Source organism: Anguilla anguilla, chromosome 19, assembly GCF_013347855.1.
Source record: "Anguilla anguilla isolate fAngAng1 chromosome 19, fAngAng1.pri, whole genome shotgun sequence".
In the NCBI taxonomy this organism is placed as follows: domain Eukaryota; kingdom Metazoa; phylum Chordata; class Actinopteri; order Anguilliformes; family Anguillidae; genus Anguilla; species Anguilla anguilla.
Genome location: NC_049219.1, coordinates 12,875,001 through 12,902,820, shown reverse-complemented (window position 1 = coordinate 12,902,820; position 27,820 = coordinate 12,875,001). Strand labels below are relative to the sequence as shown.

The 27,820-nt window shown below is 47.7% G+C and overlaps 1 protein-coding gene across 8 annotated transcripts in view; it reads right to left on the bottom strand.

Moving 5' to 3' along the window:
- LOC118219161 (SH3 and multiple ankyrin repeat domains protein 3-like) overlaps positions 1 to 26,418 on the bottom strand; it is a 195,274-nt gene extending 168,856 nt beyond the window's left edge. For 2 of the 8 annotated variants that reach the window (XM_035402117.1, XM_035402119.1), the window contains exon 1: positions 22,510 to 22,627. The gene's annotated coding sequence lies outside the window, so the exon portion shown is untranslated. Of the gene's footprint in view, positions 1 to 13,048; positions 13,174 to 22,509; positions 22,628 to 24,174; positions 24,273 to 24,767; positions 24,817 to 26,218 lie in introns of those variants that run through there. The other 6 variants (XM_035402115.1, XM_035402118.1, XM_035402116.1 and 3 more) reach the window with 4 other exon arrangements.
- Between the last annotated feature and the right edge of the window lie 1,402 nt (positions 26,419 to 27,820).

The window sequence follows — 27,820 nt, the reverse complement described above, 5'->3', positions numbered from 1 at the left end:
GCTGTCTGTGAACACTCTAGCAGTGGTTTGATGGTCCTAGGCCCTATTGTCTGGGAGCTATTGAACATTGAAAGCGTTAGCCGGCTGCATTTTTTTCCGGTCGGCGGCTTAAAGTCAGGGTTGGAAATATTCGTGTAAAATCGCGCGGGGTGGTAGCGCCCGAAACATAGGCTCTGCTTATCGGGGCCGCTGTCTGTGAACACTCTAGCAGTGGTTTGATGGTCCTAGGCCCTATTGTCTGGGAGCTATTGAACATTGAAAGCGTTAGCCGGCTGCATTTTTTTCCGGTCGGCGGCTTAAGTCAGGGTTGGAAATATTCGTGTAAAATCGCGCGGGGTGGTAGCGCCCGAAACATAGGCTCTGCTTCTCGGGGCCGCTGTCTGTGAACACTCTAGCAGTGCTTTGATGGTCCTAGGCCCTATTATCTGGGAGCTATTGAACTTTGAAAGCGTTAGCCGGCTGCATTTTTTTCCGAACGGCGGCTTAAAGTCAGGGTTGGAAATATTCGTGTAAAATCGCGCGGGGTGGTAGCGCCCGAAACATTAGGCTCTGCATTCTCGGGGCCGCTGTCTGTGAACACTCTAGCAGTGGTTTGATGGTCCTAGGCCCTATTGTCTGGGAGCTATTGAACATTGAAAGCGTTAGCCGGCTGCATTTTTTTCCGGTCGGCGGCTTAAAGTCAGGGTTGGAAATATTCGTGTAAAATCGCGCGGGGCGGTAGCGCCCGAAGCATAGGCTCTGCTTATCGGGGCCGCTGTCTGTGAACACTCTAGCAGTGGTTTGATGATCCTAGGCCCTATTGTCTGGGAGCTATTGAACATTGAAAGTGTTAGCCGGCTGCATTTTTTTCCGGTCGGCGGCTTAAAGTCAGGGTTGGAAATATTCGTGTAAAATCGCGCGGGGTGGTAGCGCACGAAACATTGGTTCTGCTTATCGGGGCCACTGTCTGTGAACACTCTAGCAGTGGTTTGATGGTCCTAGGCCCTATTGTCTGGGAGCTATTGAACTTTGAAAGCGTTAGCCAGCTGCATTTTTTTCCGGTCGGCGGCTTAAAGTCAGGGTTGGAAATATTCGTGTAAAATCGCGCGGGGTGGTAGCGCCCGAAACATAGGCTCTGCTTCTCGGGGCCGCTGTCTGTGAACACTCTAGCAGTGGTTTGATGGTCCTAGGCCCTATTGTCTGGGAGCTATTGAACATTGAAAGCGTTAGCCGGCTGCATTTTTTTCCGGTCGGCGGCTTAAGTCAGGGTTGGAAATATTCGTGTAAAATCGCGCGGGGTGGTAGCGCCCGAAGCATAGGCTCTGCTTATCGGGGCCGCTGTCTGTGAACACTCTAGCAGTGGTTTGATGATCCTAGGCCCTATTGTCTGGGAGCTATTGAACATTCAAAGCGTTAGCCGGCTGCATTTTTTTCCCGATCGGCGGCTTAAAGTCAGGGTTGGAAATATTCGTGTAAAATCGTACGGGGTCGTAGCGCCCGAAACATAGGCTCTGTTTGTCGGGGCCGCTGTCTGTGAACACTCTAGCAGTTGTTTGATGATCCTAGGCCCTATTTTCTGGGAGCTATTAAACATTGAAAGTGTTAGCCGGCTGCATTTTTTTCCGGTCGGCGGCTTAAAGTCAGGGTTGGAAATATTCGTGTAAAATCGTACGGGGTCGTAGCGCCCGAAACATAGGCTCTGATGTCGGGGCCGCTGTCTGTGAACACTCTAGCAGTTGTTTGATGATCCTAGGCCCTATTTTCTGGGAGCTATTAAACATTGAAAGCGTTAGCCGGCTGCATTTTTTTCCGGTCGGCGGCTTAAAGTCAGGGTTGGAAATATTTGTGTAAAATCGCGCGGGGTGGTAGCGCCCGAAGCATAGGCTCTGCTTATCGGGGCCGCTGTCTGTGAACACTCTAGCAGTGGTTTGATGGTCCTAGGCCCTATTGTCTGGGAGCTATTGAACATTGAAAGCGTTAGCCGGCTGCATTTTTTTCCGGTCGGCGGCTTAAAGTCAGGGTTGGAAATATTCGTGTAAAATCGCGCGGGGTGGTAGCGCCCGAAGCATAGGCTCTGCTTATCGGGGCCGCTGTCTGTGAACACTCTAGCAGTGGTTTGATGGTCCTAGGCCCTATTGTCTGGGAGCTATTGAACATTGAAAGCTTTAGCCGGCTGCATTTTTTTCCGGTCGGCGGCTTAAAGTCAGGGTTGGAAATATTCGTGTAAAATCGCGCGGGGTGGTAGCGCCCGAAACATAGGCTCTGCTTTGTCGGGGCCGCTGTCTGTGAACACTCTAGCAGTGGTTTGATGGTCCTAGGCCCTATTGTCTGCGAGCTATTGAACATTGAAAGCGTTAGCCGGCTGCATTTTTTTCCGGTCGGCGGCTTAAAGTCAGGCTTGGAAATATTAGTGTAAAATCGCGCGGGGTGGTAGCGCCCGAAACATAGGCTCTGCTTCTCGGGGCCGCTGTCTGTGAACACTCTAGCAGTGGTTTGATGGTCCTAGGCCCTATTGTCTGGGAGCTATTGAACATTGAAAGCGTTAGCCGGCTGCATTTTTTTCCGATCGGCGGCTTAAAGTCAGGGTTGGAAATATTCGTGTAAAATCGCGCGGGGTGGTAGCGCCCGAAACATAGGCTCTGCTTCTCGGGGCCGCTGTCTGTGAACACTCTAGCAGTGGTTTGATGGTCCTAGGCCCTATTGTCTGGGAGCTATTGAACTTTGAAAGCGTTAGCCGGCTGCATTTTTTTCCGGTCGGCGGCTTAAAGTCAGAGTTGGAAATATTCGTGTAAAATCGCGCGGGGTGGTAGCGCCCGAAGCATAGGCTCTGCTTATCGGGGCCGCTGTCTGTGAACACTCTAGCAGTGGTTTGATGGTCCTAGACCCTATTGTCTGGGAGCTATTGAACATTGAAAGCGTTAGCCGGCTGCATTTTTTTCCGGTCGGCGGCTTAAAGTCAGGGTTGGAAATATTCGTGTAAAATCGCGCGGGGTGGTAGCACCCCGAAGCATAGGCTCTGCTTATCGGGGCCGCTGTCTGTGAACACTCTAGCAGTGGTTTGATGATCCTAGGCCCTATTGTCTGGGAGCTATTGAACATTGAAAGTGTTAGCCGGCTGCATTTTTTTCCGGTCGGCGGCTTAAAGTCAGGGTTGGAAATATTAGTGTAAAATCGTACGGGGTCGTAGCGCCCGAAACATAGGCTCTGTTTGTCGGGGCCGCTGTCTGTGAACACTCTAGCAGTGGTTTGATGGTCCTAGGCCCTATTGTCTGGGAGCTATTGAACATTGAAAGCGTTAGCCGGCTGCATTTTTTTCCGGTCGGCGGCTTAAAGTCAGGGTTGGAAATATTCGTGTAAAATCGCGCGGGATGGTAGCGCCCGAAGCATAGGCTCTGCTTCTCGGGGCCGCTGTCTGTGAACACTCTAGCAGTGGTTTGATGGTCCTAGGCCCTATTGTCTGGGAGCTATTGAACATTGAAAGCGTTAGCCGGCTGCATTTTTTTCCGATCGGCGGCTTAAAGTCAGGGTTGGAAATATTCGTGTAAAATCGCGCGGGGCGGTAGCGCCCGAAGCATAGGCTCTGCTTCTCGGGGCCGCTGTCTGTGAACACTCTAGCAGTGGTTTGATGATCCTAGGCCCTATTTTCTGGGAGCTATTGAAACATTGAAAGTGTTAGCCGGCTGCATTTTTTTCCGGTCGGCGGCTTAAAGTCAGGGTTGGAAATATTCGTGTAAAATCGCGCGGGGTGGTAGCGCCCGAAGCATAGGCTCTGCTTATCGGGGCCGCTGTCTGTGAACACTCTAGCAGTGGTTTGATGATCCTAGGCCCTATTGTCTGGGAGCTATTGAACATTGAAAGCGTTAGCCGGCTGCATTTTTTTCCGGTCGGCGGCTTAAAGTCAGGGTTGGAAATATTCGTGTAAAATCGCGCGGGGTGGTAGCGCCAGAAGCATAGGCTCTGTTTGTCGGGGCCGCTGTCTGTGAACACTCTAGCAGTGGTTTGATGGTCCTAGGCCCTATTGTCTGGGAGCTATTGAACATTGAAAGCGTTAGCCGGCTGCATTTTTTTCCGATCGGCGGCTTAAAGTCAGGGTTGGAAATATTCGTGTAAAATCGCGCGGGGTGGTAGCGCCCGAAACATAGGCTCTGCTTCTCGGGGCCGCTGTCTGTGAACACTCTAGCAGTGGTTTGATGATCCTAGGCCCTATTTTCTGGGAGCTATTGAACATTGAAAGCGTTAGCCGGCTGCATTTTTTTCCGGTCGGCGGCTTAAAGTCAGGCTTGGAAATATTCGTGTAAAATCGCGCGGGGTGGTAGCGCCCGAAGCATAGTCTCTGCTTCTCGGGGCCGCTGTCTGTGAACACTCTAGCAGTGGTTTGATGGTCCTAGGCCCTATTGTCTGGGAGCTATTGAACATTGAAAGCGTTAGCCGGCTGCATTTTTTTCCGATCGGCGGCTTAAAGTCAGGGTTGGAAATATTCGTGTAAAATCGCGCGGGGTGGTAGCGCCCGAAGCATAGGCTCTGCTTATCGGGGCCGCTGTCTGTGAACACTCTAGCAGTGGTTTGATGATCCTAGGCCCTATTGTCTGGGAGCTATTGAACATTGAAAGTGTTAGCCGGCTGCATTTTTTTCCGGTCGGCGGCTTAAAGTCAGGGTTGGAAATATTCGTGTAAAATCGCGCGGGGTGGTAGCGCCCGAAACATTGGCTCTGCTTCTCGGGGCCGCTGTCTGTGAACACTCTAGCAGTTGTTTGATGATCCTAGGCCCTATTTTCTGGGAGCTATTGAACATTGAAAGCGTTAGCCGGCTGCATTTTTTTCCGGTCGGCGGCTTAAAGTCAGGGTTGGAAATATTCGTGTAAAATCGCGCGGGGTGGTAGCGCCCGAAGCATAGGCTCTGTTTGTCGGGGCCGCTGTCTGTGAACACTCTAGCAGTGGTTTGATGATCCTAGGCCCTATTGTCTGGGAGCTATTGAACATTGAAAGTGTTAGCCGGCTGCATTTTTTCCGGTCGGCGGCTTAAAGTCAGGGTTGGAAATATTCGTGTAAAATCGTACGGGGTCGTAGCGCCCGAAACATAGGCTCTGTTTGTCGGGGCCGCTGTCTGTGAACACTCTAGCAGTGGTTTGATGGTCCTAGGCCCTATTGTCTGGGAGCTATTGAACATTGAAAGCGTTAGCCGGCTGCATTTTTTTCCGGTCGGCGGCTTAAAGTCAGGGTTGGAAATATTCGTGTAAAATCGCGCGGGGTGGTAGCGCCCGAAGCATAGGCTCTGCTTATCGGGGCCGCTGTCTGTGAACACTCTAGCAGTGGTTTGATGGTCCTAGACCCTATTGTCTGGGAGCTATTGAACATTGAAAGTGTTAGCCGGCTGCATTTTTTTCCGGTCGGCGGCTTAAAGTCAGGGTTGGAAATATTCGTGTAAAATCGCGCGGGGTGGTAGCACCCGAAACATTGGCTCTGCTTATCGGGGCCGCTGTCTGTGAACACTCTAGCAGTGGTTTGATGGTCCTAGGCCCTATTGTCTGGGAGCTATTGAACATTGAAAGCGTTAGCCGGCTGCATTTTTTTCCGATCGGCGGCTTAAAGTCAGGGTTGGAAATATTCGTGTAAAATCGTACGGGGTCGTAGCGCCCGAAACAATAGGCTCTGTTTGTCGGGGCCGCTGTCTGTGAACACTCTAGCAGTTGTTTGATGATCCTAGGCCCTATTTTCTGGGAGCTATTAAACATTGAAAGCGTTAGCCGGCTGCATTTTTTTCCGGTCGGCGGCTTAAAGTCAGGGTTGGAAATATTCGTGTAAAATCGCACGGGGTGGTAGCGCCCGAAACATTGGCTCTGCTTCTCGGGGCCGCTGTCTGTGAACACTCTAGCAGTGGTTTGATGGTCCTAGGCCCTATTGTCTGGGAGCTATTGAACATTCAAAGCGTTAGCCGGCTGCATTTTTTCCCGATCGGCGGCTTAAAGTCAGGGTTGGAAATATTCGTGTAAAATCGTACGGGGTCGTAGCGCCAGAAACATAGGCTCTGTTTGTCGGGGCCGCTGTCTGTGAACACTCTAGCAGTTGTTTGATGATCCTAGGCCCTATTTTCTGGGAGCTATTAAACATTGAAAGTGTTAGCCGGCTGCATTTTTTTCCGGTCGGCGGCTTAAAGTCAGGTTTGGAAATATTCGTGTAAAATCGCGCGGGGTGGTAGCGCCCGAAGCATAGGCTCTGCTTATCGGGGCCGCTGTCTGTGAACACTCTAGCAGTGGTTTGATGGTCCTAGGCCCTATTGTCTGGGAGCTATTGAACTTTGAAAGCGTTAGCCGGCTGCATTTTTTTCCGATCGGCGGCTTAAAGTCAGGTTTGGAAATATTCGTGTAAAATCGCACGGGATCGTAGCGCCCGAAGCATAGGCTCTGCTTCTCGGGGCCGCTGTCTGTGAACACTCTAGCAGTGGTTTGATGATCCTAGGCCCTATTGTCTGGGAGCTATTGAACATTGAAAGCGTTAGCCGGCTGCATTTTTTTCCGGTCGGCGGCTTAAAGTCAGGGTTGGAAATATTCGTGTAAAATCGCGCGGGGTGGTAGCGCCCGAAACATTGGCTCTGCTTATCGGGGCCGCTGTCTGTGAACACTCTAGCAGTTGTTTGATGATCCTAGGCCCTATTGTCTGGGAGCTATTGAACTTTGAAAGCGTTAGCCGGCTGCATTTTTTTCCGATCGGCGGCTTAAAGTCAGGGTTGGATATATTCGTGTAAAATCGCGCGGGGTGGTAGCGCCCGAAACATAGGCTCTGCTTCTCGGGGCCGCTGTCTGTGAACACTCTAGCAGTGGTTTGATGGTCCTAGGCCCTATTGTCTGGGAGCTATTGAACTTTGAAAGCGTTAGCCGAGCGTGAGCCAACGTGTCTTTACTCAGTGATGCACTGACAGGGATCTGAAGTCCAGGACCCACAGGAAGTCCGCAGCACAGCTCACACCCGCCTTTACCCTCCAGTGCCTGCCTGGCCACCGCCTCTCCCATCCCCATCTCCCTTATGGGAGTGAAGAGGACATGTGACCTGTGACCACACACTGCTCTCTGAGAGAAAGCACACAACTGCCTCTCTATCACTGCCAGGCAGGAAACACCTTACAACTGCTGGGATCTGTTCCCCATGGTTACAAAGAAGACCCAAGGCTTGGTTGTTCTTGTACACACACAAACACACACACACGCATGCGTACATGCAAGCGTACACACACACTAAAGACAGAGCGAGAGAGAGAGAGAGAGAGAGAATGAGAGCCCAAGAGAAAGAAACGGACAATGACAGTGCAAGAAAGAGACAGGGGAGAGAAAGACAGAGAGAGAGAGAGAGAGAGAGAGAGAGAGAGAATAAAAGTTGAATTAAAGAACTTAAATTGCGTCCAATATCAGACCAGCAGAGCAGCGCACTGGATAGGGCTTAAGCCCATTGACAGGGCTGAGGGGGGGGAGGGGGGTGGGGGGACACAAAGCCGGGGCTGCGGCGGCGATGCTGTACAGCACAGAGAGGCTTTACAGCAGCGGCCTAATCCTCCCGCCGCCACACGAATGGAGATGAGCTCTGATCTGGGGCCCCGGGGACGGGACGAGCGTTTTTAACGAGCGCTTCCCTCCCGCCTGGGCGAGACGCTCACCTCTGGTCTGGTCCCGGCGTGGGCTCCTGTCGCCACGCAGCCGTGTGCCCCCCACAGGGGCGCTCCCCCCTCCGCCACACTGTGATTACGAGGGACGTGACTGACGGGCAGATTTGCATTCGTAATGAGACCGAGAGTCAAATCTCAGCGAACAGGCGCCGGTTCACGTCTGCCATTAATCAAGCTCTGCAGACGAGTCACCCTCTGCCATTAATTAGCCCGCAATCATGACTGACTGTCAGCTGCTAAATGACACATGGCAAGGTGGCGCTATTATGTCACACGGACGTGACCATGTACCGTAGAGACATACGACTTCCGCCGTTCGCACGCACGCACACGGACGATGCCCACAGCGCGTTCCAGATTTACAGCACACACCTGCAGCTACTGAGAGATAAGGGCGGTCCAAGACGCAGCGCATGTTGCGTAGATTTATCTCTCAGTGCACACGGCGCTTGTCACAGGCTGTCGGGCACAGCGGTTGGCATGTCCGAGTAACCACTGTCCACCACGACCTCAATTTTGAATGCTTACACGGTCACGCAGTGTGCGCAATACATTCAACAGCATCAAAGATAACTTCCACACACAGTGTTATTAAATACAACGGAGGGGCGTGCTCCGTCTTATCAGGGAGACTGCAGGAAATCCACGCCGTCCAATCACGGCGAGCGCAGAGACCTGCCCACAGCCAGTAACACGCTGGGGAAGCATAACGGACAGATGATGGAGAGGGAGAACGAGCAGAAGATGGAGGGAAAGAGTAAATCCATCTGCTCCAGCGTGTAAAACATTGTATCCTGTACCGCGGTGCAGAATAAAAAATAAAAACATACAGGCTCTCAGCATTTCAGGCAGCACCAGAGGTTGTGGGTGTGCTTAGGGCTCTGTGTGTCCAACTAAACGCTCAGGTCTTTTCCTCATGCTCAGCTGCAAATACTTGTCATTGTACAATTAATTTCACGTTCCAAAAAGAAATTTAAAAAAAAATAAATAAATAAAAAAAGTGGGTGACCTGAGGTGCTCTTTAGAATGCAAAGTGCAGAAATCTTTCCAAGACCACCTGGTGAACACAGGAGTAAACTGTTGCTCTAATTGTGAGAGTTATCATGTCTGACAGCAGAGCAGCCAATCACGTGCCTGCGCGCACTGTCACAGTGAGGCTGTTAAAGCAGAACGAGATAGATCAAATTAATGACATTTAGTCAAGAGGTGCTATTTACATAGCGGGCGTCTCAGGGAATGTTTGCCCCAACCTGACATTTGGAAACTGTGGGCAGAATCCACAAGGCACAGGCAGAGGCAATGTATCAACCGGAGGGGAAAATCAATGAGGCTTGTTTGTCAGTCAATAGCAGCCAGAGCAGGACAGGTGTGCAAAGCACTGCCTATAAATCACTCTTTCCACCCGGACTCCAGCAAGAGACACAGTGTGGAGGACACCCATAGCATGTAACACAAAAACACGCACGCACGAACGCGCGCACATCCACACACACGCATGCACGCACGTACACACCAAATCAGACAAGGCTCACAAACTTATTTTTTACTCATATGAATATTCAAAATATTCAATCGCTTATTCACACACCAGCCTTCGTATGGGACACTTAATACCAGCTCTTCATTCCGCACGGTTGCCATGGTGATGCACTGCACCCAACTTTACTCTACAAATTATGTCTGATATATTAGGATAAATACAAGGTTCAAAAGGCATATATCACATGGGCTTGCTGACTGAGTGTGATAAACACAGTAGGAAAATTATATTTCAATTTCCAGGGGCCGGTTAGATACTGTAATTCTGTGAAGCAATTAACAAGTTAATGTGGGATTTCTGTGAAATTATCAGAGTCATAAAACATCGCCAGGCTTTGCTGAAGCAAAGGGTTTAGTGCTGATTGAATTAAAGAGATAGAATTGCCACTGGTGTCTATTACGGTGATATTTGTAACAAGACAGAAAAATAATAGGGGATTAAGGAAAAGCCAACAAGGGCAAACTTGTGCGCCAGCGCTGATATTTGCTCAGGACTCAAAGCCGTTCTCAAATGAAATGGAGCTGAACGGAAAGGAATCAACTCAGAGCACCGCTAACCTTTGGAAATAAACCGTTATCACCAACACTGACACACGAGCCCGGAAATGAGCAACACACCACGTGCATACAAAACCCTTCGAGCGGTAACACCGGACGAATAATAATTTGCGCCTTACAAAAAACACACTGAAATCAGGGCACTGGATACTTTTCCAATGTTAAGAATACGCAGCAATGATAAAATGAAATGTTCAAACGCAGAGAAGCAGGACACGCACGCACACGCACGCGCACGCACGCGCACGCACGCGCACGCACGCGCACGCACGCGCACGCACGCGCACGCACACGCACGCACACGCACGCACACGCACGCACACACAGCAGCCAAAGGCTCGGACTCACTCTTCCACAGGCCCGTGTCACAAACAGCTGCTGATGGCCTGGTGGCTCGGAGGAGAGAGGAGCCAGAAGTGTTGTTATTTAAATCTGTGTGTGTGTGTGTGTGTGTGTGTGTGTGTGTGTGCGCGTGCGCAAATGCAAGGTTGTGAACAGCCTGTACATCAGGACTGCTCCATGACTGGAAGAGTGGACTCTTCCATTGAGAGAGCCCTAACTACATGGGGAAGATGAATTCTCTCAATTTCTCACAAAAGCTGAACGGGCCAGAGCATCAATCCAACAGCGAGATTTCACTTCGCACAAAAGGGACACGCTGCAGTATATAATTTCACACAAAAAAAAAGACATGGCCCGGGTTTGAGCCAATTACAACAAAAGGCCAGTTCGGTCGGTGAAGTGTGGAGAGATCTGCCATTGGTCACATAACAAACGTGCTGAAAGAGAGAAGTAATAAGACTACTACACAAAGGACTGGAGGATAGCAGTACACAGCTCACTATCCCTTCACTGTTCCGCTCATTATACCGCAGAAGCATCTCCACAATGTATTTTTTTTCCCCCACTTAAAAAGGCAGAAAGCCATTTTGATTCTGGGTAGAAACTTAGGTTATTCTCTTTCCTACTTGTGCACATATTGGTACGAACAGCAACTCGCGTGAGAGTCCAGTGTTGTGCAGTGCCACTGGACCCATAAAGTAGTCCAGCACTAGCCTCCTCTCTGGTTCCTGCGTGACACCGGTACCCCACAGGAAGTTGAAAGAAAGTATTTTCAGAAAACAAGGAGGGGTAAAGGGCCTAAACAAGCCACCCTCGTCATCCACAGATTTTGCGGTTTTCGACCGTTAACGTGAGGCAGCATTGCCAGCTCTCAGCCCGTTACACAAAACCCCTCATAGATTAAACGGTTTAAACACAGCCACTTATCCTTTCCTTCACTCACGCGTTATTGACAGTTACGCAAGAGAGCATTTGCCTCTACGTGGAGAGCAAATCCCAGTTTGCACATTATTTAAGCCGGCGGAGTTGGCACAACACAGAACAGCTTTTGTGGAATTCCCCAGTTATTAGAATCTCCACAGCACGAGCCCTTGCAACTGGCCCAGTGCCATTAGCTTGCACAGCATGAACCATAACCTACATCACAGCCCAACGCACGCTTGTGCAGCTCTCTCCTGCTCCCAATGCCCACTGCATAGCATGAAAGAGACTCTATACACTTTAATATGAAATGACTAGTTCTGGTCAATGTGTTCTCAAGAAATAACAGAATGGACCTGACCTTAGAATCCTTGGAACTTGTAACAGCTTAAAAGTGCGTTGGCAAAAGGTGAGTTTTCATCAGCCTGTTGAAACCAGGATATCCCAGCCATTTCAGCCCGGTGCAATCACACGCTTGCACTCTACGGTTTTTGCATCCTACTCAGTTTTTACTCAGGGCTCCACAATTCCCAGGAAAACCTGCCATTTGGGAGCGTCCATCTTGAAAGCGTGCAGCGCGTGCGTTTCTGCAAGCGTCCAGTGATGGATGCGCACAGAGGGGAAAACAGGAGGCGGCTTCGGCCAGCTCGGCGCTGTCCTGTTTGGGACGGGGAAGGGCGGAGCTGCCTTGAGCAAGCCTGGGAGAGCCCCAGCCTGCCTCAGTGCACACCACCCCCCAACCCGCTGTGCTGCACAGAGCAGCTCACTATCACCCCCCCTCACGCAGGTGCATGCGCTTGCACATCGCCATGACAACAGGTGGGTCAGGGACAGCGAGGAGTTCACTACTGAAATACAAGCAGCCAATGCAGACATGGGGAGCTCTGATGTTTAGCAGATCTAACGCCAAATTTACTTTTGACACCGGTTTTAGCCAGGTTCTTAAATACGTTTAAAATGGAGGATTGAAAAGTTCAAAATAACAGGGCCATACTGCTACAATGGCCATGTATCCAGCACGGCACAAAGGCCTCACAGAAACATCCAGAAACCGGGGAGCAGTGTCTGTTCACAAACTGATCGCTGCATATGGATCCAGCGTAAAGTGACTGAGATCACACACATACAGCAATGTATGGATCCTATCTGTGAGGAGCCAACAAGACAAAACCAGTGAGTTTACTCAACTGAGAGAGAGCAACTCGGTTCATTTCCTCTGTCCTTGAGAACATTTATAGGATGTAATGTTCCCTCAGACAAAAAGTACAGTTGGGACAAAAAAAACAAAAACAAAAAAAGAACATACAGGGCACTGTCTATATAAATCATGTGTGAAATCCAGAAGCAGAAAACTGTGGACATTGCTTTGTGTTCTGAATCACGCTGCATTAAGACCTCCACAGGATACAAACATGGTAAAAATAATAACAAGCCCTTAATACAGCCACTCCCCATTCGCAGTTACACAATATTTGTAGTCCGTGGGTGATTTTAAGAGGTGCATTCAGAGAGAAACGGACGTTATAGAAGAGAAATACAAGAGAAATACAATCTCCAGTACAGTCCTCTACCAGCAGTAACCAGACAGGGACGTGAACTGAATGGCTGAACTCAGCCATAAATCATAATCACCTGTTTGACACGAGCCTGGGTTTCTATTTGTCAGACCTTTCCCAATAAAAAAAAAAAAAACTTGCAAACAAACAAAACTTTTTTTTTTTTGAATATCACTCAGCTTTTCAACGAATGAAAGGAACATTAGCTTAGAGAAGAGGCTTGATATACAGGACATGCTTCCTAATATAGTCCCTTGTCCGTTCTCACAGTTCAAATTAGAATCCACTTCAGCACAGACCTGAAAACTTCCATTAAGGTTAATCCCTAGACATGATTTTACAGGGGAAAAAAACCCAATAGAAGTAAATAGAAAAATCCGCATCCCCATCTGATCCCATACAACACCCTTTGAGTGCAAAAAACACAAACCACGAAAGACAAAAAATATATAAATCTACAGCATTTGACCGGCACATGTTCACAACCCCAAAAACATACCAGTTAAGCTTAAGAGAGCGGTCGCAGCCGGTTTACCAGACTGGGCCAGGTTCTGTCCCCGGTGATTGGGCGGTGGTGCGGTGGTGCGGTGCGTGTGCCGTGGGTTTCTCCCTTGCTCCTCAGAGCTCAGCGACTCTCTGTGAGGGTTCAGGAAGACTTCAGCCCCCGCGGAGCGCAGGAGACGACGGGAAACTGCAACGGGAAACGCGCTCACTTCCCCTCTTCCGGAAAAAAAAATCCGCAAATCCAGTGGCATGGAAGAGGAAAGGGGTGTGGTCGCCATTGTCTCCTGCGCCTCTCCTCGGGAGGCGGGGACTGGGAACCGCGCTAAAAATGACGCGGGGCCGAGCCGGCGGCGGGGCGATCAGAGAGGGGACGGGACGGTCTAATCTGTGTGTTCTGTCCTCGCACGTCTCCCCCCTGCACAAACACCATTACCTGGGGCTGTCTGAGCCAGGGGATCACAAACGTGACCGTCTCAACATCCCCAAAAAACCAGTGGTTCTCCAATTCGGTCCTGGGGGACCACGGTGTCTGCTGGGTTTCCTTCCGACCTCAACTGCAGTCCCAGAGTTTTAACAAGCTGTTAATTTTTTTTTAATTAAGTGCTTTTCATATTTTAGAGCTGGGGTCGTAGAGCAGAAAGGGCCAGTGTGGGTGTGCACACCTGGTTCTACTAATCAGGGTGCTTAGCAACCACTCTAGCAGTTGATTAGGTGTGGGCAGAATCAGGTGTGTGCACCCACACTGGCCTAAAGTGGCAGCCCAGAGGCTGAGCACTTTAACCTGAGGTGGCTCTTTAAAATGGTTGTTAAGACATCTATTCCCTACTGCAGACACAATGTGATGTCTTACCCTAGTACATGTTGGTTTCTTCATTAAAAATAAATAAATCTTTCAATCTCATCCAATGATGGGCAACAGGACCTCAATTAAGACTTACTGAAGATATACTGAAAGCCAAGAATAATAAATTTAATTTGCATTTGTTTACTTAACTTAAGCTTCATTAAAATTAACTTAAGCTTCATAAGAAGATTGTACACATTAGATTCTTTAACATTCATATAATTATATTTCTCATATAGGCTTACTTTCATGCGTTATAATTCCACAGAAGAAGGTTTGTCCTAATGCTACAAAGGACAGCAACATAAGTGAACATAATCAGTCAGTATGGTCTTCTCACAAGCCCTAGAAGTGTGTTACTGCACGCACAGAAAATCTAATACATCTCTCTCACACTGTCGTTATCTTTTACATAAGCAACATAAGAAAATTTGGCACTCATGCTGAACTAAAAATACCCAGGCACGGTTCAGGATTTTTTTAATTAACTGGCTTAATTGCTGTAATTAAGAGGGGATGTTTGAAAGCACAGGGAGTAGCGGCGAGGAGGTGGTTGGGGGGGGGTGGGGGCGGGGGTGTTGGAGCGTTCCACACCCCTGCACACCCTCGTCAGGCCCAGAACCCGGTGCAGAGCAGTTTGAGCAGACACGCAACGCTAGCCCCGCGATCAAATCAAACGTCACACTCGCCGTCCGCTCAGAGACACGGCCTGGGGAGCAGCACAGGCTCACTGCCACGCCGAGCCGATCCCCGGCCTTCCTCTGGCCCTGTTCTCTCAATGCAGCCCTTTCTGGGGCCAGTGCGGCTCACTTCCTGTCTGGGTGAATTGAGTTTGACCCCGTGTGTTGTTTTGCAGGAAGTGTGGCAGTGGCAGATTGCTGAGAGTTTGGCCTTTTCCTTGCCGGGTCTTTCGGTACTTAACCCCGCGGAGGCTGAAAAGATGCTTCATTTATAAAACATCTGCATGCGGTACACAATGTCATGTGACCAAAAAAAAAGAACAACTTGTGAATTGAATAAACGCTATTGTATGTTGATGGCTCTACCTTCCTAGATATCTCACCTTCCGTAACAGAATCAATTGTTTATTACAGGATTTCCATACGCACAGTAGAAGCCTTAACCATATAGTAATTGAACATGCTTTCTGGATTAAGCCACTCCACGTTCTCTCTCGGTCTCTTTGAACTGGTATTGATCAAAGAGGCAGGAGCCAAGGAAAATCCGTCCTCACTTTCATGTCTTCATCTTTATTACATGTTGATGCAGAACGGGGGGGGGGAAAAACCCAATTATACTAATAGAATAAGTCCACAAGATGCAGAAGAGCACAACGCCAAATAGACCGTTCTCTCCCGGAGTCACTGGAGTAAGCCCTTTTAGATCACGCTGATGCACGGCCTTGGAAATCTCATTTTAAAACGTCCCCTCCTCTGGATCTCCATAGTTATAAACCATGTGAGAGTCTCTTGGCAAAGCTGCTGATAATTGATAGCTTTCATTAGTCTGGCTTTCATACCTCAGGTCACACTCCCAACTCGCTGGCAGTTGGCAGTTGGTCTCCTTGGCTGCGGTATGGAGAAGCGCCCGCGTTTTTTTGGCTCCAATAAAACCTGACTGCAAAGCGGCTGGCTAAAGCAAGCAGGCGACGGGCCGCACGCTGTACTAACTCAGCTACTGCTGCATGCCGAAGGGCGTCTGGCACCCACCAGACATGTCGCCAAGACAACCGGCTCTGCTCGGAACTCACAATGCACTTTACTGTGACATCACAGTCTGAGGTAACAATGTCTTTACAGTGATGTCAGAGCGATGTCACAGCTGCCGCTTCCTGAGAGGGCGAGAGCCCCTCCCCTCACACTGTGTCCTTCAAGACGTCCCAACAGGAACACTGGGGTAATTCCCAGTGGGGCAGGAATCTCAGACCTCCAGGTGTACTGTGCTGGATAAAAGTGAATGGAATACAGCACGAATAACAAGACATAACACTCACGAGTGAAGAGGCCATTAATTCACATGTGCACGTACACACGTTATAAATCCCCCCCGATCCGGCTCCTAATATACATTTAGCAGGCTGCCGAGGTCAGCCTTAATTAAACCAACCGCTCTGTCTCTAGTTATACATCACACTGGAATTCACTGTTGTGCACGTAAGCAAGAGACTCCTGCGCTCCATACATTTTCACCGTCGCCCACATTTAATTAACAAATGACATGTGCGTGACTTTCTCCCAGTGATTTCTACAAGTCTAGCGACCCCAGAGTGATTGGAAATAAAAACTTATAAAGGAACTTGCGTTGCTAAAGAGGAAGTAACCAATCTGTCACCGCGGTCACATCATCTTCGGTAATGTGAGGCGGCGTTTATTTGGAGGGACACTGGCAGCAGGCAGCGCTGAAAGATTAGGGCTGCATTAAATATTAATCTTGCAGAAACGGAACGGCAGGCAGGCCTTGTCGCTAAGCATACCGGCGCGTAGTAACCGTGCGTTCCACGCAGCCGGCAGTCAGGGGTCCCTTAAAGTTCCATAACGCATCGTTTCTGCGACGAAAAACATTCGGTGATCTATGAAATCCGGGATCCTTCCACAAAATTGATCGCATCTGAGCGTGAGTACTGTATATATCAAATTATGAAGATTTAAATGAACCACACCAATTTTCCAGGAATCCGAAGGAGTCCAGGAATTCCAATGCATATTCTGTTTCTTTTTTCCAATCAAAAATGCAACCCACTTTTTTCCCCCCCGTGTACCCTATTTTTTGTAAACTTTTGTCATTAAAAATTTTGTAAGTACAAGCTATGAATGCAATGAATAACAAATGTCCCAACTAATACTGAGGGATATGAAGAGTTCAACAGAAAGCAAATGGTAGCAAGCCACACCTATATAGTGCTAAAGGTTTAAGGCAGAACTTAGACGTGTTCAGAAACCTTAATTGGCTGCAACATGAACAACAGGCACATGGGAACTCCAGGAGACTGGACTGATTCTACAAAGCCTCATTTCAACAGGGCAAACAAACATGTCCGACATTGTGCCATAACAGTATAATCATGCTGTATAAACTATATCATGCTCCACCGAGATCTGTCACAAAACTGATACGAAAACAAAGAGCAGAGGCGTTCAAATAATGTTTTTTTTATGGATCAATACCATTAGCAGAAATCTGTTTTTTCCTTTTACTATAACCAAATACATTAATCACTGAAGTGTGTCAATTTCCTAATGACATTCAGACAGTGTTCATTCGTCTGAGAAAACTGATGGCCCCCACTCCACACCCTGGGTCTATTTTTACAGCACGTTCTCCATACAGAATAATAATAATGTTCAGAAATGTTGTTTGTTTGAAATATGGAGGGATGACGAAGCAACAGAGACCGGTGTCTTTCCGCTTGGCTACGTCCGCTGGGCGTACGCCTCGATAGCGATGGAGCTCAGCCAATGTTATTTCCCTCCAGCGCGCACGGGGAACATCAGAACAGGAAGCAAAACAACGAGGCTTGCAGGAGGCTCGAAGAAACCCTCACATGATGAAGAAGTAAATAAATACATTTTTAAAAAGAGCGGGAAAGTGCTTCAACAGTACACAGCAGCACAGCTCAAAACCAGAAGGTCCTATGTTCAGTTCTCAGAGGGGAACTGTAATCGTACCCTTGAGTCTGCTCTTGCTGAATGGATTCGGTAAATACCATGCAAAACAATATGGCCAGCATGTAAAGTGCTAGGTGTGTAAAACTAAGTGTCTTCCAAGCAAACCTATTAAGTTGTGGGGGTTTTTACATCAGCATTAACTGAACTTAACTGAACATTGTAACCACACATTTTCACAAACCTACATCTGCTATAAACGCGAGTGAATCAGAGAGGATTATGGAGGGTGGGCAGGGAGGGCCACACTCATTACACAGTTTAACTAAACCGGCGTTCAGTCAAACAGCAGAACCCATTATCTATTTGATTATGTCTGACCGTGTTGACACTGCTTTAATTGATATTAACACGGCCATTTCTGCAGTTCGGCCGCAAATGTTTCATTTTTAATGAGCCGTCCAGCTCCCCTTATGCCCTGCCTGTGAAGATGGAGCACGGCTGCATTTGTATTTTTTTTTTCCTGGGCGATTTTGCATCCCCGTTCGGCCTTTCCACACAGCCTTTTCAACATGGTGCCCTTTACCGACAGTTATAAGGGTCTATGACCGATGGCAACTCCGCATTGTCTTGTGTTTGCATATTGAGGGAAGAGCAGCAGACTTCTGGTAAGGTCACAGTGACGGACTCATCTACTTCCAACGCGCAGTATGTCGGGTCACGTGGCGGAGCAGCAGGAGCGCGGCAGCGCCCGACAGCGGGAGAAAGACGCCACCTTTGCCCGAGCGAGCACTACGGAGGCTCTGCCACGTTGGCACCCCCAGCCAGCGCCGCGCACGGCCCAGGACAGCGGCTCTGGGGCACAGCCGGGGCGAGGGCCGCTGATGAGGTCATTGGCAGCCGGCGGTGAATTGCGCCAATGTCGTTCCGCCCTGATCGCTTCACCAGGTGTCATGGCAACACGGACGCCGGAACGCCGCCGCCGCCGCTTCGGAACTCTAATAGCGCTCTTTCAATGTCATTTACGCAGTTTCTCTGCCCATTTCAAATCCAATTCCGCCTCGTCTTTGAGAACAGTCCTCAAAAAAAAAAATAATAAAATAAAATAATAAAATAATATTCAGGCATTTATTATTTATTATTAAATTGCGCTGCCTTGGATAGGACTTCTTGGCTTCAGTGGGCTGTGGGACGGCTATGGAAGCCGTTAGACATTAGACGCTGCGGCTCATTATTAGCACAGGCCTTCTTGAAATTGCTTTAAAGACATCTGCATTCTGGGCTCCGGATTTGGCGCTCTAAATCTCATTATTCCGCTGATTGATACATATAATTAGAGACAGGAAATTAACAAAGATAAAGACGAAACAGGCCTTTTGCTTAAAAACTATTGAGCGGGCGATCAATGCAGAGTAATAAGCTTTTTTTTTTTCTGCGAACGAGACTGAGTTCCAAACGCCATTTCACAACCAAAGTGTCCAGCATCCCCGTCTACTGAAATTGGATTTGAGTTCTAGTAAACATCTCTTGGCAGCGCGCTGTTGACACGTACAGCCTAGCCTCTCCACCTCGAGCGTGGGATAATGCCCCCCCACCCCCCACGAGGAGCCGTGTGACCCTATTGCAGTTAGTTTGCCTCCACTCTCATTGGCTGTTCAATTAAGGGGGCGGGACCGATAGCCTCGTTAGAACGGCCTGGGCTGTGGCCTCCACCACACCACTTCATCTCAAGCCCCGCGCCGAGTTCCTCTCTCACACCCCGGCTCATCAGAACACCAGAACGCCACAGGTTCTGTCCGTCTGTCACCCTCCGCTCACACAGCGGCCAATCAGGTCGCATAGTGGGAGGGGCTACAGCGCTGCTCCCACCTGCTCTAATAAAACACATCTTTTTCCCGCGGGTCCCTCTTGTTCCGCGGCTGTGTGAAAATGCTCTTTAAAAGGCTGGAACTCGTTTAAAGGGAAACCTGCATTTCTTGTTTCCCGTTTATTCTTTAAGATAGAGACTGCATTTGTTTTCCGCTTGTTTGTAATCCCACGCTATAAGATCATGAGGGGTCTTGTTTTTTTAATGGCTGGTGTGCTGGGAAAAAGTATAGATGCGTACACTGAGAATTCAGCTCCTTATGGTACTGAATGCTGCTGTTGGTTAAGAATTTACACAGTCCAACACAGCCACCCTCAGATACAAGAAAACTAAGTTATTTACAAAGCAATCTTCAAACCCACTTCCGACAGTTCATGAGTGCACTGATCTTCATTTCAGAACAACCCCACTCCCTGATTTAATTTACCCAATCAAAGTAATAAATTAATTTCCCAAGATCTGTCTCCGAAATTATTAAACAGTACGCAAGCCACTGATCAAAAATAAATATCCTCCCTCTCTCTGGCAGATGAAGCAGACCATCGCATCTGATTAAAAAACCCAACCGAGAGACATTTCGTTCACCCAGGGAGGTTTCCCGCCTTGATGAACAAGACCCCATTACACAAAACAAAATTCAGACTTCATCAGTTTTGCCTTTGATAAAAAATCTAAAACCAGTAGCTCTAGCAGACGTCCGCACACAAAGCGCAATGACTACAGCCGCTGCATATTAAGTCTGTGGCAGTCAGCTGATTATATATTTAGGTGTTATGCGACTGGTCTCAGAGGGGCGAACGCAGCGCGCGCTGATTTAATCTGCCGGCGTGTTTAACGGCGTCTACACGTTCCGCTTTTTTACTCTCCGCCTGCTCCGTGGCGTAAAAACTCCCATCATTCCCGGCGACGGGAGTCAGAACGCGGCCTGAGCGACGGCGGCCAGGAGGGTGGCGTTTCTCGACGCCGTACAAGCCGGAGGAAACGCTTTGCCGTCCTCTGCGAGATTCTGTAATCACTGCGCTAATCGGCTAAGGCGGCGGCCTGTAGGTGGAGTCAGCGAGGCACGGCTAGCTCTGACTAACGTGCAGAGCAGTAGCCAGCAGAACCACCGCTCCGTATCGTCCCAGAGTTTTGCCGTTTTCCAAGTGCTGGAATTGCCCGTGTGTAGCTGCAGCCCTGTCCCACTGGTGCTTCAGAGTTACAGCAAGTGTGCATGGCAGGTTCTGAGCGGAGGCAAATCTTCTGAGATATGCTGCTTCACCTCTGAGTCAGCGCCACCAGCACACACATACGGAAACCTCCAGATCAAAAGAACACACTGGCTTTATGTACTGGCTCGTGAGCCAGTGACTTTCCCCCCACACCATGGCCCCGGGATCCCTGGAGCCCCTCCAAACTCACCCTTAGCAGAACAGGGCCCAACTGCCTCCCATGTCTGCATCATCACAGTGGGTTAGTCACATGACCTAGTCTTGAGCCAGCAATGGCCAGGCTACAGTGGCCAGTTCAAAATCGTCTACAACCTTAACACAGTCACTTGGTAGCCAATGTTGGAAAGTTGACAGAGTGCACAAGAGAAACAGCTAATACTACTTTAGGAAACCTACTCTTAAGGATTGAAGTCACCTCTAAAAGTGTAAAGAATTCTATGCCAAAATAATTAATCACAATGCAACCAATGATCCACAAATGCAATGCACATTCTCTTTTTGGCTGTGGACATTCGCCAAGCCAAATGTGATTCCATCACTATGGTAACAAACAGATCAGCCCTGCGCAGTGTCCGTCTGCTTTTGAAATGCCATGAATACGACAGGAACATCTGGACCCTCAGGTGCTTGAAACCGATTCAATGTCATTGATTTTTCTTGGTACACTCAGTAATTTGCGTCATTATATTACTCAGTCATTTGATTCGACACGCCATAACCTTGGTGTAAACAAGGCAGTTATGCCCTCCACGAACAAATTTGATTCATTAATAATTAATTATATATTTAAAAAATAAATAAAACACGACAAAGACAACGAATATAATCAGACACTGCGGCGCAGGCCCTCTGGGGCAACGGCAGACAATCAGACGTTAGCCTTCACAATTTAATTCCTGATTAATCAGTCTGCGTGGCAACGTTTCACAAGCTGTGCGTGAGCCTCCTTGAGGGCAGGAGGGAGAGTCACCACAGTGTCACACCGTGGATGAACGTCAGGCTACTTGACCTTCAGCTACTTGACGGTGTTCTCTGTGACACTTTTCAAAGAGAGTTGGTATCGGCTCAGAGGCTAAAACCTGCTGCTACTCTCACTTCACTCTGCCCAGGGTGAAAGGGGAGCAAAACTGCACCAAGAGAGAGGAAAATAAAGTGAGAGCAAGAGAGAGAGACAGAGACAGAGAAATGATCCAGGAATTTAGATGCATTAAAATCCAGTTGAGTTTTTGAAGCCACCAGTCACCAGTACAGACATGCTGTGGCTCCAGTACACGGGGATATCACACAAGCAGAAGCTCAGTGCCCGTACTGTGAATGCACCAGCTCCCAGACTGCAACTGCACCACCTGTTGCTGGTACTTTGCTGGCTAAGCAGGAGGACAGAACTGACCCAAAGACACACACAGCAGAGTGCAGGAGCGCTCAGAGAGAGTTTGGGCAGGACCTGCACATAGCTGGCAGGGCAGAGCCCCTGCAGATAATGGAGTCTCTCCCACTGCCCGAACAGATCGAGAGAAACCCCACTGGCCTTGGACGGACGCACCAAGCCCACGCACCTGGGGAAACCAACACCGCAAACACACCTAAAACCTCTCAATTCACTGAGCACAAAAAACCAGAGAAACAGGGACAAAAGAACAAAAGCACTCAAAGCTGCTCTGTTAAAAAGGAATCAAACTTTGTTAACAGCCAATAACAAAACGCACTTGCCTTTCATTCTTAAACCATCCACAAGTTTGGAACAGTTAACTCCACGGACCTCACCAGAATGTTTATCACCGCACTAGTCATATATAAAAAATAAAAAAAAACTGTTAAAAAAAGAATAACTTGGTGTAATAGTAGACCTGTCCCACTATCAGACGCAGCACAAAGCCAGTCTGTGCGTCCCTGCGGCGCTGCTGTGTAAACTCTCCCCTCAGCGAGCCCTACCTGCTCAGCCTCGGGTCCGCCGTGCACAACAAGGTCCCGCCATCGTCCGCCTCCCCCCTCAGCCCAGCGGTGCCAGCCCAGCAGCGACGAGCACGGAGCGAGCAGGTCCTGCTATGTGAGGAATGCTCGGCGCCGAGTGTGTGTGTGTGTGTGTGTGTGTGTGTGTGTGTCGCCCGCTCAGGTCCCCCCTCCCCTCCTGCTGCACAGCTTGCTCCCCACCCCCTGCACTGACACAGCGATGTGGCAGTTGCTTCACTTCCAGTGCAAATAGTAAGAAATACTGATCAATTACAGCTGGACTGTGAACTGGATAATTCTAGCCCCTTATTACACCTTGACTTAGACTAACATTATTTGAATCACTCTATAATTACCCCTTAAACATTTCAACAATTCAGCAAAAAAGAACAAAATAAAAGCTGGGCAACAATATAATTGATATGAATCATACGGTCAAGACAGCACATATAATATAACAGCAATGTAGACGTTTAGTCATCATTAAACCATGACAAGAGAAATAAGAATAGTAAATACAGAAGTGAAAAGGGTTTGGGATCTAGGTTTGCACATCATACACTCCTCACATTTCTCATACGTTTAATCAAGCTAGACCACTGTTTGAGGAAGAAGCCAGTAATCGCAAGAAATGCAGCTTGCCAACTGTCAAATGTCCTCCTGATGAATGCAGTCAAGCTTCCAGAATGTTCATGTGCAGGCTGACCTTGTAGGCGCTTCTGAGCTCATTAAAAATGCACACCTGTGATTGCGTTGGGACGGGCCCAAAACCAACCAAACTGCCATATGCTTTCACTTTATTACTGTGCAAGAACCAAGTTTCAGAAGACATTCATTTTCGTGTTACACCACACATTTAGTAATGTGTTATCACATTCAGTTAAGTGATAGCATAAAGAAGGAATCTTTTTCAAATCAAAAAGTAACGGCTAAAATCACCAATTATTTTCACACAAGGAAGGAATGATGGGATCCTTCTCGGTCAGTGATAAAGGAAGTTGTCATCACAGGGGAAGCTCTGTACCACAGGCAGAGTGGCACACACAGTAATGAGTGTTAGCCCAGGTGCTAATTGCTTCCTGGTTGTGCTGAGAAAAGACATTTCTGAGGGCAGGGTGGTACAGCAATACCTGCGCAATTCCTGAGGGGTCAGGCATTGAAAAAAAATGTGTTCAATAAAAATCAAACAATGAAGATGAAAGTGTTTCAGCACATAACCGAATCCTCGCAGGTGAAAACACAACAAAGAAAGGGGGTGCGGTCGAATGTAGTGCAGCCAGCTTCTCACTTGATATGGCCAGTTTCTGAATTTAGGCCAAACCCCCATCAACCCCATCGCCCATTCCCATATCTTCGGATATCTTCCTGGTTCTCTATTAATAAGAAGGGATGGTGCCACCACACTGAATTACTTTTACATGCTTATTTGTTTAGGAATGATAATTTACACGAATGCAAACCTCAACTTTTCACAGAAGGACCAGAACTGAGACCACATTATCACTCCTAATTCAATAAAATCAGAGCAAAAAAAAAAACCAAACAAAAAAAACAGAAGGCAAATGTGGGAGCAATAAAACCTTGAAGAAAATGAACATAAGAACACCCCTCACTAATGCTGAGAGCAAAACAAAAACGAAGACTTACCGCCATACAGAGGGCCCCAAGGTGAGGGGGGAGTCGGGGGGGACGCCGGTGATGATTAATCCCAGAGTTCAATTTCCTCAGGAAAATGGCAGAACTTCCTGCATGGGCGCAGATGAAGCGCTTAATTATTCCAGGCAGGAGCCTGTAGACGGCTTATTAACTGGCCCTGCCATTCTACTAAAGCCTGTGAATGACAAGCGCACACAGAGGCTGCTCTAGAAAAGGGGGGGGGGGGGGGGGGGTGTTGAAGGGGCGGGGGGGGGGCATCCTGTTGTCTGGTTCGCATGGAGCCGAGACGCTGAAAGCAAATACGTCGGCTGCCAGGTCTGAAACAATACCTGGTTATTCAAGCAGGCCGGGGGGGGGGGGGGGCACCGTCACCGTACACCGGCAGCCCAGGGGAGGCTCTTTCAGCACTGCTGGGGCCACCAGGGGAGCCTACGGAGGCCCAGGCAGCCCTATCTACAGGGTCTATAATTCCACCACCACCACCCACCCCCCCCCCCCCCCCCGCCAACCCAACCCCAACCCCAACCCCAACCCCAACCCCAACCCCCCCCGGAGCAGGGTGTTCTTGTGGCTCATTTACTCACCTGTGGCTGCGGAGGTCGTTGAAGGTCATTTGCTTCAGTGGATCCCCCCCTTAAAAAAAAAATTTTAAATTAAAAAATTACATAAACACGCATGCCCCTGGAAATCATTTTTAAAAATGTATTTATAAAAACACTGGTCATCAATTTGCCCCCTGGAGCCAATCATCTGTGACAGTGTAAAAAAAAGGCAATACTGAACTGCTGTACGGTCTGTACCTACAGCGATGGTGTCGAAGGCAAGCCAGCCCTGTCGTGCCTCATACTGAAGCAACTCGACTCCGTCATTAATTTATAATGCCGTTTTGTTGGTGTGCCTGACACATCACACGTCCCCCATCTTTTTCTGCCCGAGCATCCAATCCCTCCCCCAAATTAACGCAAGGCCTGTATTCACTAATGTGAGTCATTTAAGAGAGAACCGGCCATTGTGACAGAGAAAAATAGAATTGATATGAAGCTAATTATCCTGATCAGCTGCAGTTATTAAAATGAACGCAAATTATAGGGTAACATGGCAGAACACAGCCCGCCCTAGAAACTGAGCTCGAGAGAGTTAAATTTGAACTACAGCAAATATTTGTGTGGGAAGCTCTGCTGGTGCCTAACAGAACACCGGACGCACATTCACAAAACTTTACACGTGCCACTAACAGGGCGTTCAGCCAGTAGCAAAAGGTATCTGCAGATCTCCCAGTTATTTAAAGCAACTAAACGGTCCAGCTATAAATGAATAAACATTACAGTGTACGTCATAAAGGATCCAGGGAGAAAAGCCAGTTCTCTCTCAATTCATCACACTCTTGAATTCAGTGTCCCCAGAACTATTCAGTTAAGTCAATAGGTCTAAAATATAACCAGGGGCTAAGCTATAGTTTAAACATTTATTTAGTGTCCTATCACTGGCTGTAAATATTTAACTCCTGAAGGCATTCCTGAAAACCCATGTCCTCCTGGGAAAGTTCTACGGACTGCTTTTTGGCTTCAGGCAAGTCATTGTAGTATTTATTTCAACACAAAAATCCCATACAGCGATCGATACTCAAGTGCCTATTTAAGAAACAGGCTAGTCAAGAGGTCAATACATTTGTATTCGCAGCCAAGCTTATACCAGTTTGATTGTGTTAACCATGGATAATAATCATGGCTAAGTTAAAGAGGGCCTTTTTCTTTAAAAAAAATAACATGTCCTTGCATATAGTTATCAGCACACACAAGGCGGTTTTATTCACGTTTTCGTGGAATGAACATTTAATTTAATTCAGGAAAAACATTTTCAAGCAAGCAGTTTGCAGAATAATTCCCCCAAAAACTGCTGGAGTGCATGCACTTCCCAGAACAAAGACAGGCACTGAGGGGGAGCCATATGTACAGAATATAAGGTCACTGAACACAGAAAACAGGTAGCAGTTTGAAATAAAAAAAAACAGCCCGCAAGAATACCTGGGACATACCTTATCACAGTGGTAACCAACCCTGTTCCTGGAGATATAGCTGCCATCCCGGAGGTTTTTCCATTTCCACACGAACAAAGAACGCCGAGTTCAACAGCTAGAGATCTCGCCGAGCTGCTAATTAGTTGAGTCAGGTGTGCCGAATTAGGGTTGAAATGAAAACCTACAGGTAGATATCCAGGAATAGGGTCGGTTACCACTGCAACTCTATACTATTATATAAACTTTCTGGATCAGGATATTTATTGTGATAGTTGATGTAATGTGTAATAAACATTCTGTTCCGATAATATTCACTAACGTTACGTAAGCTGTATATAGTTAATTAGCATATAAACACTCTATGTGGTAACGACGGGGGCATACAATTTTTTAAACGTTCATATACTCCATTTGGACACTTAGGCTATATTATAATTAAGCAACCCCAATGAACTTGCTGCAGGCTAGGCCATTTACCTAACTAATAGTTCAATTAGTTATAAATCTCAAATACGATTAGATAATGTCCATTGCAACGGCAAAATAAACTGCACCGGTTCCTTTGTAATTACCGTTTAAATACTAGGTGTATCTACCTTCTTTTTGTTGTTTTTGTGTCTTCTTGTGCGATAAACATTTTCTTTTCTGAGGAATTAATAAAGTTCACGTAGAAGTTCTGTCCGGAATTGAAGCCCGACGAACGTTAATTTTTTGAATCCACCGAATTATCTTGCTCGCGCACCTGTTGATGACGAAATTAATGATCAAGGTAACTTCAACTTGCACTGCAATACGACCAGGTGCAATTAATTATTGAATGGGTACCTACACTAAGGACTGTTATTTGTTGTGGAAAAACAACCGACAAATAAATATGACCCGTTATCAGCAAATGGTCTGTGTTGTGAATACAAAACCCACGTACATCCGATTTCCAACAGGAATTAACCCTATGAATTTGTTATAGGTTTTATCTTGGGTATTTGTGCTTCAACGGCACCTCCTGCTGGCAGTGGACATATTTACAAGTCCTGGGGCTTCTAGGGCTCTTTCCACGGCTTTCGCTAGAGATCATTTGCACTCCTGCACATATTAGTCCAGTGGTGGACTAGTGGTCAAGTGGTCCAATGAAAACCTGCATACACACGGCCCTCCATGGCAACGAGTTTGACACCACTGGTCTATCTAATCTTGTCCTTGTACTTTATTGACTTAAACTCTATATTTATTTATTTATTTATTACAAATTATATGAGGTTATATTCCTCTCATTAGACCTGCAAGGTGCATGTCTGTTTTTATTTTTATTTTTTGTTTTTTGTTGTAAAATAACTCATAAAATAGCTAATCTTCTCTTTGTTTCTCATTACTCTGAACCTGGGACTGTATGGGCATTCATCAATTTCACACCTTGTTTGGTAATTCAAGCCTTGAAACCTAACCTCTCAGTTGGAAATGTTTTTTTTTTACATTTGTTATATGAAAAAAAAAACATTTGTACCTCAGACCTTGAATCAGTAAATGTCCTGAAACAGTGAGCATTAAACTTCACATTGCTGCCTGGTGAAACTAATCGACTTGAATTCCACGCCAAAAGGTAATTTATAAGCGGAGTTAATT